We start from the raw sequence: 16,841 nt of genomic DNA, 5'->3' as shown, positions 1-16,841 counted from the left end.
GCTGAACAATACTGAATGCCAACTATAATTTTATATAAATATATATATGTATGTATATTTATATATTTGTATGTATATTGTTACAGGAAGCGGAGTACAGCATTAGGAATAGAGACAGTGGAAATGTATTGGCTCTGTGCGAGGTCAGAGGGATAGTGGATGGGAGGTTCACACAGTGTGAGGGATATAAATGATAAACGTCTAAGTTTTGCTTTGTCTTGTGCACCTGAAACTAATAAAATTAAAAAAAAAAAAAAGAAAGAAAGAAGGTACCTGGAGGACAGAGAAACTCAGCAGTGTCAGGAAGGACTTTAAAAAGATTTATCCCTTCCCATTGATACAGCACTTTGCAGTTCTCAATGCACTTTTATGTGCATTATCTCATGATACCTGTCTGCAGCAGGTTAGATTGGTAGAGATATGAAGAAGTGAGTGACAGAGAGATAAATGGTCATGCAGAAATTTGCAGGAGGAGTCAAGCAGAATTAGAACTAGAAATTGCTTTCCTCAATTTCCTGAGTTTCTAAGCGCTATGTCCAGGAGGGAGCAATATCCCACGTCTGGCTGCTCTATCCTCACTGCTTGAGGGCATTTCTAGGGATTTTGTCTTTGCTCTTCCTTCTCCATTCTCTTCCCCACGTTGAGGGTTTGTTTTGTCATTCTGGAGTTCTCAGTCTCCTACCAAATGTCTGCTGCCATATATTTCTCATTTTCAATAGAAGAGTCACCAGATGTGGAGTAAATTCTCAAAATGTGCTAGCAATAATGATAATATTTTATCATATTACAGATTTCTTGAATGCAAGGAATTTATTTCCCGCTGTGTCTCTAGCACTTTAACAAAATATTTGCGGAATGAGTGAATCACAAATATGAGCAAAGTGAATGAATTTGTGAAGTTAAGTCTGAGAGAGACACAGAAGACTATTCCAGCAGCAGGTGGTGGGGTGGGCAGGGTTCTGACCTCTGAACCAAAAGCTGTGAAAGATAGGGTATGTAGAAATACTGTCAGCACCACGGGGAGGGATTTGGTTTTCTAAAATAACGGCCCACTCCCCTGCATCACATGGTGCAGAAAAAGGAAGTTAAAGTCTATATTTTCTACACAAATGAAATGCTGTATTGTTCTTTTAAGAATTCAGTGAACTTCCGGATGTTGACTCTTTTAATCTGGGCCTTCCTGCTCTCTCCCTTTCTTCTGTCAAGTGCTCTTACTCCTCTCGTCTCAGAAACACTTCTTCTTGGGGCCCTAAACAACTCTCCTCCCCAGACATCTGAGATGTAGAAAGGATGTGAAATGATGGGTTTCTGCCCATCAAAATGAGGCCCCATCTCAAGCCCACCCCTTCTTGAATGACTAACCTTTCCCTTCTCTCATGGCTTGTCTCCCACCATCTCCCACTTTCTTCCTTGAGACCTGGCCCTCCAAGGATCTGAAGTGCCCGTGCAGGGTGGGGCTGTGGCCAAGGGGCATGGCTCCTGCTCTGCCCACTCTGCCCTTGGTACCAAGAATCATTGTCTGGCATCCATGGTGCAGGAGGCCTCTGTTTGCTCTTGGTCCATATTTAGGGTCTCATGAAGGGCAGGTAATGGTGGGTGAAGAGGCTACCACCAGTGGACACCTGAGACTGACAATAGGCAGGCTGAGGGAACAGTGATGGTACCTGGTTAGAGTGCTTCAGGAACAGCATCCCAGGGTAAAGAAAAACTTTGTTTCTCCATATCACAAGGGAAAAACTTACATGAGTGTGTGGATAAAAAGAAAGAATATTATGACTGGATAAGTTGAGGCTGATTTGGGGTTGGATCCCAGGAAAGTGAAGAGGCCCTAAAAGCCCAAATCTTTCCCTTCATGTTGCCTGCAGGGTATTTAGAATTTCCTGTTTCTGCAAGACCCAATCCCTCTCCCTCAGCTTGTCTTGGATCACATCTGAATGAGGTAGCAGACATTTATTAAGAATTTTTATCCCCAAAACTCTGTGCCACGAAGGAACTTCTGGGGCTCATGAGTACATATATTTGCCAAACCATTGAAGTGTACACTCAAAACAAGTACATTTTATTGTGTGTAAATTTTATCCCAGTAAGTTAATTATTTTTAAGATTGGCAAGCATATTGATAACTGTCAAAGCTGGATGATATACACGTCACAGTTCATTATGTTTTTCTCTCTACTTCTGGGAAAATTTGAAAATTTCCATAATAAAATGTAAAAACAACAAAAAAAGATGTACTCTTTGTGCTAGACTTAGTTCAAGGAAGCAAAGTCATGCTTGAATTCTCCCATTTCACAAGCAATTCTTTGAGCCTCAACTGTGTGCCAAACATTGCCACTGGGAATCTGATGACCCAGTCATGCCCTGTCCCTGCCTTGGGCATTCAAATAATCACCCAGATAAATTATGACTTTCAAAATCCATATAAAGAGTACGATGCCATGAGCTGTTATAGAAGGACCCATCTGACTCTAGGCAATCAGAAAGGCTCTCTAGAAGAGGTGATAGTTAAACTGGGTGCTAAAGGATGAACATGAGAGAGAAAAATACTACAGAAGCATATTAATTCAGCAAACTTTTATGGAATCAATGATGTGTGACTAACACCTAGTACTTTCCCTTTGGGGATTCTTATTCTATCAGGAGATTTCAAATGGCGGTGAATACTTTGATTCAAGGTACTTTGATAAGTACTCTGACAAAATCATTCATGTCTTTGGGGACCAAGATGAGAAATATTTCTTGGAGAGGATTACTGCTAACGTGTTTACAGTGAAAGTTGCCAGCAAACTGAGTGTTAAAGCACAGTGTGTATTCACCAGGTAGGCCAAAGGGTATGCATGAAGCAGAAATGCTCCAGCAAGTCAAAAAACTGAGTGAATAGTGTGTCTAGAGATGATCCAGAAGGAAGATATAAGCTTGAAACTGGATTTTGAAAAGTGGGCAGATTTATACAGGGAGAAAGAATATTCCATGCAGCCTGGTAACATGAGTTTGGAGGGGGATATTTCCTAGGATGTGTGTGGGAGATCATGGGACTTGATCTGAGGGTGACCTCTGAGATGCAGTGGGAGATATGGTCCAGCATTTAAGTCAGATGGGGTCAGGATGGGGTTCTTGAATGCCAAGCTGAGGAGGTTGGAGGGTCAAGTGATGTCATTGGTACCAGTTCAGCATCAACAAGAGTCTCCAATTGGGGGTACAGTCATGGGGGAGACTTTATTCAGTGCAAATAGCTCAATTGTGATACAGCTCAATTATGATACGGCATGGCTGTGGAATATCATGGCGGTGAAGCTGAGGCAGCCCTGGGCAAAAGGCAGCTCAGCCCCAGTGTGGCAGTTTGGCCCTTCTCCAGAGAGATGGCTGCAGTCCACGGAGACAGCTCCACTCTGCTCTAGCCCTCTGCTTGGTCCAGCAAGACAACTTTGGTGTTATAGCTCCAGTAAGGTAAACACAGAGCCCAAGGGGTGCCAACCTACAGAAAGATAAGTCCCTGCCTCTGGTCCCTGATTGGTTCATTCCATGCAAATAAGGGCTCCAAATCTCAGTTTGATTGGTTCAAAAAGCACTCTCCTGATTGGTTGGAATGGAGCTGCTCTGGTGGGTCGGTGAAGATGCAAATGAGGATATAGATACGTGGCTCCAATTGGATGGGAAAGCCTCCTCCTAGTGGAATAGAATTTCAGGAACTCCTTTATAAGAGTTGGCTCAGCCAGCAGAAACACAGTACAGGCAGATTAATGCAGGCTTGTTCCTGAAGTGTGACTTGTGTGAGAGGCCCCTGTTCAACAATGGCTGCTAGGCTCTATTTTTAAATGTCAGCCCAATTAACCACCACGATCCTTTTTTGGTAGGTATTTTCTTTTTCAAGTAAACAGAGCAATCCCCGACAGTAGGAACTCACTGCCAGTTGTGGTTTCCTCTCCCCACCTCAACTTTAGGCCTGTGGAAGAGCAGAATCTGGTGGCATTTTACTGCCAAGATGAGTCTTCTATCAAATTTGCTGAGGCTCAAGCCTGGCCAGGACACTTCATCTGGCTGGAAATGAATGTGACCAGGAGCTTAGCATCAAGTGGAGAAAGCTCACAGCATGATGATGAAAGCATAATCCAGTTTACATCTTTCTTTGTGAAAGAATCTTCAGGTTCTCCTGCTTGAACCACAGGCAGTAAGTTTCACATGTCCCTGCTTATAACAAACACCCCACAGCAGTTCATGCCCTGCTGGACGTGGTGCATGGAATTGACAGCTATAGAAAAGAAAGACAATAATGTCATCCACTATGAAATGAATTGACAAAATTCTAATCTTCTCAAAACAATTGCTTGAAATATTAAGTGCTATATTTTTATGTGCCTTTCAAACTCTAGATACATATACAGTAAAATTAAAAGACATATTTAACATTTAAGCATCTGTCACACGGGGAGGCCTCCGGGTCTCTGCTCCCGCTCCCCACATAAGAATGCAGGACATGGTGAGGCCAAAAAGGAACACCCACGGAGGCATAGGTAGGGGAGTCATACCACTGTGGTCTCACTGGAGGCTGGGTTCACACGACGTGCGACCTGCTGTCCGCTTTGCTGCCAACTGACCGACTCTCCTCGACTCTCCTCAACTCCCCAACGTAGCGGCAGCAGTTGTATTAGTGGCCAATGGCTAAATGGTTACAGCTGATGACCAACTAGCCACAGCTGACGGCTATCTACTACCTGAGCCAGCACCTTTCCACATGAGGCCGAGAGCCTGGAAACTGCTCTCTGGGGCTCTGTCCCCACAGCATCATATAATGTTAAAAATATATAAATAAACAACCATCCCCTGCCCTCCAGCCACTTCCTGTAAGCAATCACTTTCATCTTTTAGCTCTTCTGACATTGCTCCATGTTGCTGTATAATTTTCATATTCTGATATCTTTTTTGCATTTTAATATTGTTGAAGGATAATTTATATACAATAAAATGCACCTCTTCTTTTTTGTTACTTGTTTTTTTAGTAATACGTTCATTGCATTCATGTTCATTAAATATTTACAATGCCCTAAGTACATTACAAGTAAGTCTTTCATATATTAGCTTAGCATTTTTACACAGGCATATTGGTAACATGGGAAGTAAAACAATTAATTATAATGCCTTGTTAATGATATCTTGTAAATATCACACACAATGCCTTATTTCTTTGTCTCCATTGCAAACTATGTTGCATTGAACATCCCTGTACAAAAATGTTTAGGTATATTACAAGTATTTCTATCACTTGGATTCTTAGAATTAAAATTGTTGGGCCTAATAAATACAAACTTTAAATTTTCATTTTGATCAAAGTTGTACACATACATAATAGAAAAGATGAAATAACTCAACAGGCAGTCATCTTCTCCACCCCAGGTCTTCTCATCCTGAGTCTGCTCTCCAGAATCATCCATTCTCTTTTGTGGATACTTCTATTTTAATCTTCATGTTTACAAACAGTAAGTTTATATGTAGCCTTGATTTTTCAGCTTTATATACTATTACCAATTTACTTTTCACTAGATGATGATGAATTAGATCTTAACCACTCCTCTCCCTCACACATATTTCCTTCCCCTCCATCCATCCCCTAAAAATTGTTATTTCAAGATTTTTATTAAGTCAAGTTCAGTGATTATATTATGATGATTAGGAAATTGTTAAAGTTGAGCTGTGTAGTGTGCTGTGGTTTACATTTTGTTCTCATGTAAACTTTGGTTTTTCTTTACAACTCGAGCTAATATTTGCCTGTTTTTCCCCTTTGAATAGTTTTACCTCTAATATCTCTGTTCTGTTCCAAGCTGGACTGGCTGCTCTCTCCCTTTCAAGGAGGGCGCAGCTCACCAGTGGCCCATGCAGGGATTAAACTGGCAACTTTGGTGTTATTAGCACCACACTCTAATCATATGAGCTAACAAGCCACCCCTGGACTGGCTGCTCTTAAAACCAGCTGCTGAATTCTCATGCTGGGACATCCCTTTACCATCTTGTATGTTGATTGTCCCATTTTCTCTTTCCTCATTTACTCCCTCATATTTTTGGTGGAAATATCTTCCAGAAGCTTCCTGAGAAAGAGTTTTAACCTTCTCAATTGCTTGGGAGGCATTTTTTGAGACATTGTATGTCTGAAAATGTCTAATCCTGTATCCACTTGATTGATAGTTTGATAAAATCTAGGTTAAATAGCCTTTTCCCCAGACCTTCCAGTGAGCTTCCAACTATGACTCTTTAGCATAATCTTTTTTTTTCCTCTCTGGAAACTTTTTAAACTGATGTTCTGAAGTATCATTACCATATTTTTAACACCTGTGATGGACCCTTCTAATTTCTTTCACTTGTGGGGATTTTTCTTGTAATATTTCTTTCTTCACTACTGTATTTTCAGTTTTGTCTTTTTGGGGATTTCTGAGTTTATCCTCTAATTTTCTTTTGTTTTCTCTTATTATTCATTTTGTTTTATATTCTACTTTCTAGGAGTTGTCCTTTTAGTTTAACACTTTTAGTGCATATACAATTTATCAGTTAAAGTACTCTTTTATTTTCAGTTTGCTAAGAAGTTTTAATCAAAAAACAATCTTGAATTTTTTTTGCATCTTTGGATCTGTTAATGCATTGAATTACATTTATTGATTTTCTATGTTAAACCATCCTTGCATTTCTGGCATAAACCCAACTGCAAGATTCAGTCCACTAATATTTTGTTTAGGATTTTTGCAGGATTTTAAACCAGTAATTCAACCTATTTAATTTATTTGCTACATGACCATTTATATTTTGCATTTATTCTTGAATTTGTTTTGGCAAATTATATATGTTTATCTCTAGGAATTAATTGGTCCATTGTATCTAAGTTTCCAAATATATTGACAAAAAGTTGATCATAATATTCTCTAAATGTCATTTTAATATCTGTAGCATCTGTATCTTTGTCCCTTTTATTCATTTTTAAAAATTTTTTGTGACTTCACTCTGTTTTTTCCCTTGATTAATCTTTCCAAAGTTTTGTTAATTAATTTTTTCCAAGAACCAACTTTTATTATTCTCAGAATCTCTTTTCTATCTTTCTAATTTGGTTGCTTATTTCATTAAATGGCATTTAAGGCTATCATTTTCCTTCAAGTTTTCATAGGTGGCATTTTAATTATTAATTCCATATATTTTCTAATTTCTATTATGGTTTGTTTTTTTGACTCATGAGTTAATTAGAAGTGTGTTTCTTAATTTCAAAATATGAGTTTTTCAAATAATCTTTTTGTATTAATTTCTGACTTAATTTTATTATGATCAGAGATTGCATTTGTTTGCCATCAAGACCTTTAGCAATGCATTGACACTTTCTTTATGACCTAGACTGTGATGAAATTTTGTAAATATTCCATGTGTGCTTAAAAAGAAAGTATATTCTTTCCTTATTATTCATTAGTGCATCCAAGCTTAGAACTGTTATATTTTCCTAGTGAACTGACCTTTTATGTTGTTAGGTCATTGGTGTTTTTACCTCTAAAAATGGCTTTTGCTTTAATATTTTTTTGCCTGGCATTATTATAGCAACGCTGTTTTTCTGTTGGTTAGTATTTTCCTGATAAATCTTTTCCCATCCTTTTACTTTCAACCCTTCTTTGTCCTTACCTGTCAGTTGTTTGTCTGGTAAACAGCATGTAGCCAAATTTTTTCTTGGTCTACTTTGGCAATGTTTGTCTTTTAACTGGGCAGTTAGTCTTTTTACTTGTATTATAATTATTGATATGTTTACTATATTTCAGCCATAATATTTTGTGCACTTTCTCTTTATCCCACAATTTCATGCTTCTTATCTCATCTTTTGTGCTTTATTTTGGATTGAGGGTTTTCCTTTTTCATTTTCTTCCCGCTACCAGTTTAGATGTTATATATTCTCTTTGTATTATTTTAGATGCACGTGTAATGTATCAAAGTTTCTTATCAGTATCTTTATTCTCCTTGAACAACATGAGGACTTTAGAACACTAATTCCAATCAGCCCAAAGAGACCCACACCAAGGCAGATCATAATTAAAATTCAAAAGTTTAAAGACAAAAAGAATCTTAAAAGCAGCAAGAGAGAAGCAGTTAGTTACCTACAAGGGAGTCCCAAGAGACTGTCAGATGATTTCTCAACAGAAACTTTGTAGGCCAGTAGGGACCGGCACAAAATATTCAAAATGATGACCAGCAAGAATCTACAAACAAGATTATTCTACCCAGCAAAGCTATTCTTTAGAATCAAAGGAGAGATAAAGAGCTTCCTAGACAAGAAAAACCTAACAGAGTTCATCATCACCAAACCACTATTAAAGAAATATTAAAGGGACTTCTTTAAGAAGAAGAAGAAAACAAGAGATATAAAATATGACTAATAAAATGGCAATAACTACATATCTATCAATCATTACTTTAAACGTAGATGGATTAAATGCTCCAAACAAAACAAATAGGGTGGCTGAATGGATAAGAAAACAAAACTTACATATGCTGCCTACAAGAGACTCACTTAAGATCGAAAGACACACACAGACTGAAAGTAAAGTGATGGAAAAAGATATTTCATGAAAATGGAAACAAACAAACAAACAAACAAACAAAAGCTGGGGTAGCAATACTTATACTAGATAAAATAGACTTTAAAACAAAGGCTATAAAAAGAGACAAAGAAGGATTCGCTAGTCCCACTTCTGGGTTATTTATTCAAAGAAACCCAAAACACTACTTCAAAGGGATATGTGCATCCATATGTTCATTACAGCATTATTTACAATAGCCAAGGAATGGAGGCAATCTGGGTGTCCATCAATGGATGAATGGATAAAGAAGAGGTGGTACAATCATACAATGGAATATTACTCAGATTTAAAAAACAAGGAAATCTTGCTATCTGCAACAACACGGATGGACGTAGAGGGTATTGTGCTGAGTGAAGTAAGTCAGACAGACAAAGACATGTCCTGTGATTTCACTTACAGGTGGAATTTGCAGAACAGGATGAACAAACAAAACAGAAACAAGCCCATAGATAAAGAGGGCATTTATATGGTTGCTAGAGTTGAGGCAGGGGATTGAAGGGGGTTAAGAGGTACAAATTGGTAGTTACAAAACAGTCATGGAGATGTAGAGTATAGCATAGGGAATATAGTCAGTTGTGATAACTATGAATGGTGTCAGATGAGTACTGGATTTATTGAGCTGATCATAGAAGTTATATAAACATCTAATCACTGTGTTGTACACCTGAAACTAATACAGTATGTCAACTATAATTAAAAAATTAAAATATTTTAAAAATAAATAAATAGACTCCACCCATTTCCCAGTTTGTCAACCTTAGGGGGGAAAAAAAGTAAATTGCAGGCATCAAGTCTGCCTCTAAATCCATCAGCTCTGCACTCTTCTTCTAATTACCTAGCTCTGAACCAGGAGGGAGCAGTGCTCCTCATGCCACTGACTGAAGAGGTTTCTGTGGGGGAGGGGAAGGTTTTGTTTCTGCCAAGCAGGAACTCTCCCTGTGTTCCAACTTCTGAAGTTCCGAATTCAGAGGGCTGTGTGCAAGTGGAGCTGTTTAACCTGCCTGTGCCCCAGCAGGCCAGGAGTGACAGCAGGAAGGTCCTTACAGTGCACCTCACAATCTCACCTGCCAAGCAGTTCCAGCAAAGATTCAGCTGCCAGGCTCATTCTTGTATCCCAGTCAAGTGACTGCTGGTTGCCCGTGGGGAGGAACCTCTTGTGCTTTGCGGGCTCTGCCCGAGGTCATAACCAAAGGCATTCTGTCGGCCTTGGCCTAGACTCATTTGGCTTTCGTTGTATTGGCAGCCCTTCCTCCCAGGCCACGGTCTTGTCTTTCAAACACCCTCTAGTTATCACAGAAGTGGAGAGTGAATTTATGTGTCTAAGTTCTCTTTGCTGGTTTGGTGTAATTCCTGAAAGAAAACATTCAGCAGAGATTTTATTTGTGAAACATTTTAACATACAAATGTCAATGTTATGGTGATGGAGGCCATGTGGAGAGGCCAGAAGTAAACTGAGGGTGGTGGATATGCTGGTTAGCGTGATTGTGGGGATGGTTTCATGGATATATATATATATATATATATATATATATATATATATATATACCAATGTCAAAAATCAAATTGTATGCTTGAAATATGTGCACTTTCTTATATATTAATTATGCTTTAGTAAAGCTGTTAAAATCGTTTTAATGTTGATATATAGCAACTTTACATAAAATTTCATTTTGTAACTATTTATTGAGGTATAACACACATATGGTAATGTGCATAAACCTTAAATACACAGCATAATTAAATTTTCATATATACAGAGGGTGCCAAAATGTATACACATTTTAAGAAAGGAAAACACTGCATTAAAATTGTAATACTCAATATATACTGATAACAAAAGATGAATACAAGTCATGTGTATACATTTTTTGGCACCCCTGGTATATACTGTAACCACGCATATTAAAATATAGAATAGTCCCATGTCTCAGAAGCTCCAATAGTCCCTCCCAGTCATAACCCCCTACAGGGTAAGCACTATGCTAACCTCTGGCATCGTGGATTAGTTTTACCTGTTCTTGAACTTCATATTAATGGAAATGTATCCATGTTGATGCTTGTAGCAATAGTTTGCTCATTTTCTTTGCCATGTAGTATTCTATATCATGACTATATCACAATTTATTTAATCATTCTATTGTGGATAGACATTTGGGTCGTTTCAAGTTTTGGGCGACTGTGAATAAAGTTGCTGTTATCATCCTCATACATTTCTTTTAATGGAGCTTTACAGTCTCTTCTTTTGGGTGATGTAGTGGTGGGTAGCCAGACTTTTCCTCCCGTTTCTGAGAACAGGTAGTGTTTTGTTGCAAGTACAGTAGAGTTGAGAGTGGTCCCAACAGGCTTGTCAGTGTGGATCTGCCAACCTTATCCACTGCAGTGTGAGCCACTTTGAAAGCCATGTTCCATCTCAAGGTGTCTATTCCTTAAGTGGTCTGTGCCTCCTCTGCTTGCGTGGCCAGTTTCCCTACTCCTGCCCTTCCTCTTCTCAGGCTTTCAGGGGTGAGGGTAGTTGTTTCCTATTAAAATTAGCCATACTTCCATTAAAAATTTTTTTTAAAGTAAAAGCAAAAAATATGCATAGTACCAATTCAAAAAATAGAAAAGAAAAAAAAAAAGCCATACAAAACCTGCCCTGTTTGCAGGGTTCCCCTCCTCACAAGTCTGACTATGCAGCAAAATGAAATCCTTCCAGTTCCTCCCTTCTTTAGTCTCTTTGCAAGCAAGTGTGTATCACCTTCCGTTTTGAGAATTTGCCTAATAAGTGGTGTGTAAAAACACCCAGGGCTAAACAAAACCAACATGGGGACATGACAAGCATTCTAGAATTTTTATTTCCAGCATCGTATACAGCATGGTTGTTGAAATCACGATCCATGGATGCTCATTTAAATACTCCTCCCAGCCCCCCACCCCGAATATGTAATAATAGCTAAAACAGTGATTGAGCACTCACAGTGTGCCCAAGCCCAGGCTAAGCACTTCTCTTCTATTGTCTCATTAGATGGTCTCAACACCCCCTGAGGTGGGTAATAACATTTTCCACACTTCACAGATGAGGGCTGTAAGCTCATTGATTACCAGGACTGGGTCCATCTGCCTGTAGTTTAATTCTCATTTTCTAGAAGAGGAGCTGACAAGTACTGTGTTTCCCCAAAAATAAGACCTAGCCAGACAATCAGCTCTACTGTGTCTTTTGGAACAAAAATTAATGTAAGACCTGGTCTTATAGTAAAATAAGACCGGGAATGTAATATAATATAATATAATATAATATAATATAATATAATATAATATAATATAATATAATATAATGCTGGGTCTTATATTAATTTTTGCTCCAAAAGACGCATAGAGCTGATTGGCTGGGTCTTATTTTTGGGGCGACACGGTATGTCCATGGGAGGCAATAGGAAATCATTACAGTTTATCAAAAGGCTCCCCATTGTCACTGCTGAAATGAAGGCTCCAATATCAGAAGTAACCTTGAAGAGTTCAGTCTAGGCGAAATACTGAATGAAAGTTCCCTGGGGCATTATTGATCCCTCCAAAGCAGTTATTTTCTACAGAAAATGTTATATTTGGTCCTGTCAGGCTCCTGCAGAAATGAACCCAAATGATCATGAAAAAAATGCGATTCTGTAGGTTTTGAGAAGTAGAACAGGCCATCCTTTCTTAGACTGTATCTGCACCCCTTCTTGCAGTTTTTAGGGTCGGAAAAAATATATAAAATGAGAAGGCAAAACAGAAAAAAACGGTTCTAGGAAGGAAGCGGGGGAGAAGAAAGAAACCCTTGGGAGGCCTCATCTTTAATCCTCTGGTTGACAAGATGCAAAACATCCATCTTTATCCTTCCTGCCCTGTCCTTGTCAAGGTACACCAAGCTTCCTCCCAGTTTAAGGGCAAGAAATGGTCTTGGACCAGGGTATCTTTGCTCTGAGAGCAGAAGCACCAACATTTGGATCCAAGATACTGGAGTGACAGAGCAGCAGTTCATGAGGAACAGAGATCCCCAGCAATACTGTCGGCGAGGTCAAGGCAGCAGGTGACAGGGAGGGAACGGTTCAGCTCGCCCCACGAACAGCCAGTTAGTACCTGGGAACTCATCAGTTTTGTAGGAATGGAGCTCAGTCTCACCAGGAGGGAGAAATCTCAGGAGGTAAAGAGACAACTGAAGGAGAGGACATCAGAGAATGTGGGACTTTCCAGGGTAGAGAGTGTGGGAAGGATTTCTTAAAATCAGACACACTTGACTAAGACCTTACATACGTAGACAGTGTGGGTGAGAGTGGGTAAGAAGTCAACTTCCCAAACCCACATGGGCATAGAGAAGAAACCAGAAGTAACAGTTCACTGGAAACTGATAGACACATAGGAAAACTTGAAGTATCTGGGGAGTGCAAATATCACATTATTGGTTATTATTTGCCAGAAATACATAAGCCCACACTCTCTTGATCACCCCATAGGAGTGGAAAATGGAAGTCAGCATTGACGCTACCTGTGCATCAACTCTCCATGTGGAAGAATGCTGTGGGAATCGCACCAAATCTGGACCCCTCAACCTACCACACCAACCCCAGCTGGGAGGAGACTCCAGTGCGCAGTCCCATGACACTGCGACTCCCCTGAATATGGGGAAGGCAGAAAGAATGGAATAAGAGGCAGGTGGTTTTCAACACATAGAGCTGTTAGGATAGGAAACATGGGGGCCTTCATGTGGAATCCTCTCATGGTTGTTCTTAGGGAGCTCTGCTCTGTTTGAGGCTTCATTTCCACACACCAACCTCTCCCGTGTTTCCAAGGACATCAGTTTCCTTCTCTCCACAGCCCTAATGCCAACCATGAACTTTACTCAGAAATCTGTCTGTAAGGCAAAGAACAGCAAAGGTAAAGACAGCACTAACTATAAGCCCAGGTCCCCACATAGCTCAACCCCCTAAGTAAGAATCACGAGTCAACCTCAGTGTTTCTGGAAGACAATCATCCTGTGCAGGGAGCGGAGGGTGGGTTCTCAGCAAAGATGTGAGGTGAGGGACATCTTGACAGCTGGACACCTTGGGGCACATGATCACTATCAGTATACTGAGGACACCCAGAGCCAGTCCTGCTCTTTGCTTGGCCAGCTGCCTGCTGGACCTTTCCATCTGGAGTTTCCACAGGCATCTCCAACAAGTTTTTCTAAATAGAGCTCTGATGTTTTTCTGCAAACCATTTTCTTCTTTCAGTCTTCTACTGCCCCTGTAGTTGGAAGGCTAAGCTTTGTGCTGGGCCCCACTTCTAAATATGAACAGACAGGCAAGGACTGTATATATACATACACTGTATATACACATACAGGAAAATTAGGTATATTTAATTAGGATAGTGTGGTTTTGCACAGGGAGAGACAAATGGGTGGATGGATGGATGGATACTTGACGTGTAACAGAAACACAAGGAGACATGTAAAAGAATGTTCCTAGCAGCACTATTTTTAAGATTCTAGACTGGAAAGCCCTCAAATGTCCATCAACATAATCAGTACGTATATAGTGGTGTTTATCTACAATTTATTTTATCGGTGGAATACTATACAATATTAAAAATCAACAAATCTCAGCTATGCACAATAAGGTGGATGATTCACAAATATATTGTTAAATGGAAAAAGTCAAATATGAAAGAATTCAAAGTGTGCTCTTCTATTTATGTGAATGAAGTTCAGAAAGAGGCAAAACTAAACTGTGTACTCCAGTAGTAAAACTCTAAAGAAAAGCAAAGGAAGGGGTTATCACAGAAGTCAGGGTGTATTTGTCTTTAGAGGGCAGGAAGGTTTGGTTGTGGCTTCTAGGCTGCTGACCTGGATGCTTTTTCTTGACCTGGATGGTGGGTCCATGGGTGTTTCCTTTATAAACATACATTTAGCTTTACATTTATATTTTATGCCCTTTCTTGTGTGAATTATCGGATACAGAAAAGTTTGTATAAACATAAAATACCAAAGGAAAAAAAAAACTGGCAAAAATACGAAAGGATTTTATAAGAAACTTTATTTTTCAAAAGTACCTGAAACACCTGGTGGTGATGATTGCACAACAATGTGAATGTACTTATCGCTACTGAACTGTACACTTAAAAATGGTTATGGGTGTAACTTTTTATGGGGGAACAGTGTGTACTTCCAGGACTTTTTTTTTTTTTTCCAAGTCAAGTTGTTGTTCTTTCAATCTTAGTTGTGGAGGGTGCTGTTCAGCTTCAAGATGTTGTCCTTTCAGTCTTAGTTGTGGAGGGCGTAACTCAGCTCCAGGTCCAGTTGCCGTTGCTAGTTGCAGGGGGCACAGCCCACCATCCCTTGCGGGAGTCGAACCTGCAACCTTGTGGTTGAGAGGACACACTCCAACCAACTGAGCCATCTGGGAGCTCAGTGGCAACTCAGCTCAAGATGCCGTGTTCAATTTTAGTTGCAGGGGGCGCTGCCCACCATCCCTTGCGGGACTCGAGGAGTTGAACCGGCAACCTTGTGGTTGAGAGCCCACTGGCCCATGTGGGAATCGAACTGGCAGCCTTCGGAGTTAGGAGCACGGAGCTCTGACCGCCTGAGCCACTGGGCCGGCCCCTGGTTGTAACTTTTATGCTATGTGCATTCTACCACAATTTAAAAAAAATTCCTAAACACACAGAGAGCGACATTAAAACATACCTAAATTCAGGGAGAGTGACTCCATGTGTACATTTTGGAAAACTCAGTATGTTACCATGCAAAGGGCCCGGCTGCTTGCTGAAAGAAAGCCAACACTCGAGAGGTGAGAGTGGTGGAAAGAAAAGCAGGTTATTCTAAATTGCCAGCATTAAGGGAAGACAGTGGACTCCCTGTCACAAAGACTGCCCTTTTCCTCTTAATACTGCCAAAAGGTTTTATAGGCACACGAGGAGGGGCAGAAAAAAGGAAGGAGAAGTTGGCTGGGCAACTCTAGGAAAAAGTGCTTCCTAGAGGTTGGTCTGCCCCAGGGTTAGGAGTGAATCCCATACAGATGCAAAAATCCCCTCCCAACTAATCTGGCCAGGTGTGCACACCGGCCAGAAGTACACAGAACCATTGCAACTGGTTTGCACAGTAAATGTATAGCAAACAGAGTTATTAAGGTTTGGAGGGAAGTCAGAGAAGCAAAGAAAAATATTTTCAAAAGTCCCAAGCCAAACCTCAGTCAAATACAATTACATCAGAGTTTTAAATTTCAAAAATAGAAGATATAGGGTCACTGTTACAGGTAGTGTAAATATATCAGTTGTTAGTTATAGCATGATATAACCAACAGGTTATATTAAAACCCTACGTTGATTTCCCCGCCTTGGAACTTGACAAGCTCACTCTGGTGGAAGAGGAACAAGACAGGAAGACTTGCTTGACCAGATATCAAGACTTACTTTAAAGCTAAAGTAATTGAGGTAATATCTTATAGACTCAGAGCTAGAGAGATCCATGGAACCCACCTGAGCACTCAGAGACAGACCTGCACAGGTAAGTCATGGATGGGAGTTACCCACCCAGGAGTTACCCAAGAAGCACACCCAGAAACATTCAGGGCTGCTTCGGTCATCAGAGCAGAGAATCAGAAACAACCCAGGGTCCATGGGCAGGAAACATAGATAAATAAAGTGTGGTGTATTCCAAAAATGAAATATAGTGCCCCGGCAAAATAGATAAAGTGTAATTCCCTGCACCCGTATGGATGATTCTTAGAAATAATGCTGAGTGAGAAACGCAAGTCACAGAAGATGACACATAGTATGATTCCATTTTATAAAGCTCAAAAGCAAGTAACACTAAGAAATATATTGTTTAGGGATGCATACCAATGTGACAGAAAACTATTTAAAACTATGAGGGCATGATATCTGACAAATGAGGGATGATGGAGGGAGGCAGAGGTGGGATAGGGGAAGGGACCTAAAGCAGCCATGAGTGGGGTGGGGGCACTCACCAGTGATATGCTGTTTCTCACATTGGATGGTGGATGGGGGTTATGGGCTTTATTTTATTGTTATACTTTGTAACTCACATCTACAGTACAGGCAGACTTTAGTATGTATTGATTATTATGTAATAAAAATGGAAAAGTCAGAGAAAAGTGTCTGGACCTAAGCCATGGGGAATACCAGCTTTTACAGATCAGGTAGAAGAGACAGAACTGTGCACAAACGTGAGATGGGAGGAGAGCCAGAAACTGCGGCATTTTGGAGGCTGTGAGAACCTCCCAGAAGGAA

Source organism: Rhinolophus sinicus, linkage group LG11, assembly GCF_036562045.2.
Source record: "Rhinolophus sinicus isolate RSC01 linkage group LG11, ASM3656204v1, whole genome shotgun sequence".
Taxonomy (NCBI): domain Eukaryota; kingdom Metazoa; phylum Chordata; class Mammalia; order Chiroptera; family Rhinolophidae; genus Rhinolophus; species Rhinolophus sinicus.
The sequence above is the reverse complement of the archived record's forward strand: the minus strand, read 5'-3'. Positions refer to the sequence as shown.